The sequence below is a fragment of the Phaenicophaeus curvirostris genome, chromosome 15 (genome assembly GCF_032191515.1).
Source record: "Phaenicophaeus curvirostris isolate KB17595 chromosome 15, BPBGC_Pcur_1.0, whole genome shotgun sequence".
Taxonomy (NCBI): domain Eukaryota; kingdom Metazoa; phylum Chordata; class Aves; order Cuculiformes; family Cuculidae; genus Phaenicophaeus; species Phaenicophaeus curvirostris.
The window spans coordinates 1,245,519-1,249,828 of record NC_091406.1 but is presented as its reverse complement, the minus strand read 5'-3'; the positions used below and the strand labels follow the sequence as shown (position 1 = coordinate 1,249,828).

General features: G+C 56.1%; 1 protein-coding gene across 1 annotated transcript in view; it reads right to left on the bottom strand.

Moving 5' to 3' along the window:
* Window positions 1-4,310, bottom strand: part of PDLIM4 (PDZ and LIM domain 4) — a 445,004-nt gene that overhangs the window by 350,717 nt on the left and 89,977 nt on the right. The gene's annotated exons all lie outside the window — the stretch shown is intronic.

The window sequence follows — 4,310 nt, the reverse complement described above, 5'->3', positions numbered from 1 at the left end:
GCCACCGCTCTGCACCCACGGAGGACAAGGAACTATGGATAATCCTTCGCCTGGCTATTTTTTTCCTCTCATGTGACCTTGTTTTTGGACTGCTATTTTGGGGCTGGACTCCAGCCCAGGTGAAAGACAGGGATTTAATCCAGCCTGCCTCCCCCACCACCCAGAGGACTTCCAGGACCTCTGCCTGCCTGCCTGTGGGATGGGGTTAAACCCTGCTGCCGGCTCCTGTTCACTGTGTGCTTCCCTGCTCTTGCTCTCTCTTGCTGCAAAGCCTTTTCTGTGGGTGGCTTTGCTCCTGAGCTGTCAGAGGACGATGGCAAACAGGCTGTGACCCCACGAGTCCTGCAGGGACTCGGCACAGCTGCAGAGTCCAAGTCTCCCCAGCCCTGTTTGCACTCTTTCTGCCTGTTCCCCCCAGAAACAGCCTGTTGGGAATGTGATGGGAAATAAATAAATAAAAACATGATTGCAGCTTGCAGCCGCCTTGACAGAAACTGATGTGAGGCCTGACCTCACGCAGTGCTCGGCATCCTCCCTGTGCTGGCCGTGCGCATCCCACCAGTGCCTGGAGGAGACTGGGTAGCTGGGGGCTGCCGGGAGTCCCCCTGCACGATGTGTGGGAGCCAGAGCTGTGCACTCATCCTGCTCGTTGCTGCCCTGGGGCCAGGTCCATGGGGACATCCCGCTGCCTCTGGCACCACAGGCTTAGCACTAACAGGCTGACTGGGTTTATCTCAGTTATGTCTTTCTTTCTGGATTTGAATCGAAGGATGCTGGTGGAGGAGGGCAGCCTGGTTCTGCGAGCTCAGGGGCAGCAGGACTTCCCTCTGCATGGGCAGGAGGAAGGCAGAAAAGGCACATCTGGGCTGTGACACCCCATCTCACCTATTCCCATGCACGTGAGTATCATGCGATCGTATCATTGCCTTTCATGGTGGGAGGATTGGATGCTCTCATGGTGTTTTTGGTTGCTTAAATTGGATCTTTGTGTGAATAAAACTCGTTAGACGTTCCTGTGCTGTGGGCAAGAGGTGCCTGTGTAGCAGGACCAATCCTGCCGGGGACTCTCCAGGCTGCACAGCCAGCCTGGGGAAGGGACGGGGAGGAGGAACTTTTGGCAGCTGGATGGGGGGCACACAGACACGTTTGCTGGAGGCTCAGTGGAACCTGGTTTTTCTCCTCCCACAAGGAGTCTCCCCAGTTCAGCTATGGAAGTTTCGACAGCTGGTGCTGAGATGCACAGCGCCACGGGCCAGGACACACGAGATGGGTGAAGGCTGGCACCGCGGTGTGAAATGTTCACCAGAGGGAGGTGTGATGTGACCAGCAGGTCCAGGGAGGTTCTTCTCCCTCTGGACTCGGCACTGGTGAGACCACTCCTCGAATCCTGTGTTCAGTTCTGGGCCCCTCAGCACAAGAAGGATGTTGAGGCTCTGGAGCGAGTCCAGAGAAGAGCAACGAAGCTGGTGAGGGGGCTGGAGAACAAGAGGAGCGGCTGAGAGAGCTGGGGGTGTTTAGCCTGGAGAAGAGGAGGCTGAGGGGAGACCTCATTGCTCTCTACAACTCCCTGAGAGGAGGTTGTGGAGAGGAGGGAGCTGGGCTCTTCTCCCAAGGGACAGGGGACAGGACGAGAGGGAATGGCCTCAAGCTCCGCCAGGGGAGGTTCAGGCTGGACATTAGGAAAAAAATTTCCCGGAAAGGGTCATTGGGCACTGGAACAGGCTGACCAGGGAGGTGGTTGATTCACCTTCCCTGGAGGGGTTTAAGGGACCGGTGGATGAGGTGCTGAGGGACACGGTTTAGTGATTGATGGGAATGGTTGGACTCGATGATCCGGTGGGTCTCTTCCCACCTGGTGATTCTATGATTCTATAGCAAAATGGGTTATTCCAGATGCACGCTAGATAAGATAAGCAAAAAGCTCAGGGCCAGAAATGACAAACTGCTCTCTGTTCAAGCCTCTTTCACAATCTTCAGATAACAAGTGAAGACGTTTCCTTTTTCCTGCTTCACATGAACCGGTTTGATTCGAAATAAGGAGTCGCTCTGGCTGCGGGAAAACCGCGGGGTTGGCTTGTGCTGACGGGAACGGGGCCGGAGCGGGGGCTGCGGGAAGGAAAAGAATCATGGGATCATGGGATCATGGGATCATAGGATCGTAGGATCACAGAGGTTTGGTAAAGGTGAGCGAGGGGAGCGAGCAGGGGAAATCCCGGAGGAGCCGGGAGGCAGCGCGGCCGCCAGGGGGCGCACGGGGAACATCTGGGCACAGCTGGGGAGTGGGCAGCCGGGCACATCTGGGGGATATGGGCACATCTGGAGGCGGCTGAGTACGGATGGATGGGGCAGCTGGGCACATCTGGGTGGGGTGGGGGCACTGGGGACAGATGGGTGTGGGGGGGCAGCTGGGCACAGCTGGATGGGGGGCACAACTGGGCACAGCTGGGGGCAGAGGGGCACAGCTGGGCACAGCTGGAAGCAGGCAAAGGGCGGGTAAGGCACAGAGGAGGGGAGTGAGCCCTGCTGGGGTGCGCAGCTGGAGTTAGGACACAGCTGTGAGGCATCTGGCCCCCGCGCAGGTGATGGTGCTGGCAGCTGCAGCCTCCACAGCTGGAGCCCGTCCTGGGGGCAGCAGCGCATGTGACTGGCACTGTGCACATCTGGCGGTGCCCCCGCTCCGGGCCATGGGGCCAGGGCAACCCCTGCTCCCAAAGCCGCTGCTCTGGGCCTGGGTTTCCTTCCTCTGCGCCCGCCGGTGCTGTCAGGGTCCCGCTCTTTCAGGCTGCGGCTGAGGTAATTAGGAAGGAATTAAAGATAGGCAGGAAGACTGTTTCTCATTAAGAGCATCTCATTCACCCTGATCTCTGTCAAACCCTGCCAGACACGCAGTGGAGTAATTTTGTTTGTCTTTCCTGTGGTCTCACATGTTGCTCTTGGTCCAGGCTCATCCACCAGGATCTCTTTGGTCTCCTCCAGTCCCTGTTTCCCAGGAGGGAGCACCCCAGCCCAAGGAATGACTGCCATCCTTTGTTTCTTTACGGATGACCTTATATATTGAAAGAACACTGTTTACTGGCGCTTAGTTCAGAGTCAAGAGCTGGTTCTCAAAGGGCTCTCCTGGTTACACTCACCAAATAAGGAATCTTCTGTAATTACATTTCAAGGACAGCAGACGTTTTCTGGTTTGTTTAATACGTGCCGTGTTGCATTTGTGACAAAGTAGACGCATAACAGGAGCCCTGTTACCTTAAAAGTACTGCTGTTATCAGTAGCTGACTTAATTACAGTTTTATCTAAAAATAGATCAAGTTTACTCTACAGGATCCATTTTTCCTACCCCGCTGCCACCCAGCGTTGTTTCCTCCTGTCGGTTCCTGATCCCTCAAGCCCCTCCATCGGCTGCCCCACCAGACAACTCGCATCCTTGAGGGGCATCAGCTCTGCTCATCGCAGCCATGGGTTTTCTGATCTGAACGCTGGAAGGAAAACTGACCCGGGGCTTCAGAGTCTGGGGGTGCTCCAGGAGATACCTCACTGCCCAAAATCTCCAAGAATTCCTGGTTTTGTCTGTGTCAGCTCAGCCTCTTGTGCAAATAGTGTCAGCCAGGGCTGGCCGCACAAAGCAAGGTCGGTTATAACCCGTTCTCCTGGAACAGAGGCACTTGGAGCAGGCACAAAGGAATCTCTGTCTCTCCCCTGCGCTGGCATCCTGGCAATTAACCCAGAAAATTGCAGCTTGCCCTTGTCTTGGGTGCTGAGTGCCCTGACGGGCATGGGGGTGGCTGTCCCGGCCGGGGGGTCTGGCTGGACCGTGGCCCCCAGCCGCACGGGGAAATGGAATGGCCAGTGTCCAACTGGGACGTAGGGAATGGATGGGGAACTCGCTCAGTTCTGGGAGAAGGCAGGAAAAGGGTTCGAGTTGTTGCATGGAACCGTTTTTATGAAATGTTTGTCCAGAAAACACCAAAAGTGGGAGTCATAGAATCATGGAATCACCAGGTTGGAAAGACCTCTGAGATCAGAGCCTGTAACTGTGCTTGCACAGCCCCCTCCTGCATCCTGCCGCGGGGAGGGGAAAGCAAAGGGATCCCAAATGGAGAGGAACAAATCGGGCCAGACCCATTAACTTCAAACTGTTACTGGTTTCAGAGGAACAGTTTTGTAGACAAACAAAGGGTCTGCTGCTCTCCCAGGAGCTTGAGTGAGAAGCCACCGAGAAGCAAGTTCGGAGAGTGCTGCAGGGGAATGAGCATCTTGGTGCTGACCCTGGGATGCCAGCCCTCAGGTGGGCTCAGGGGCTCTGCTGGTGG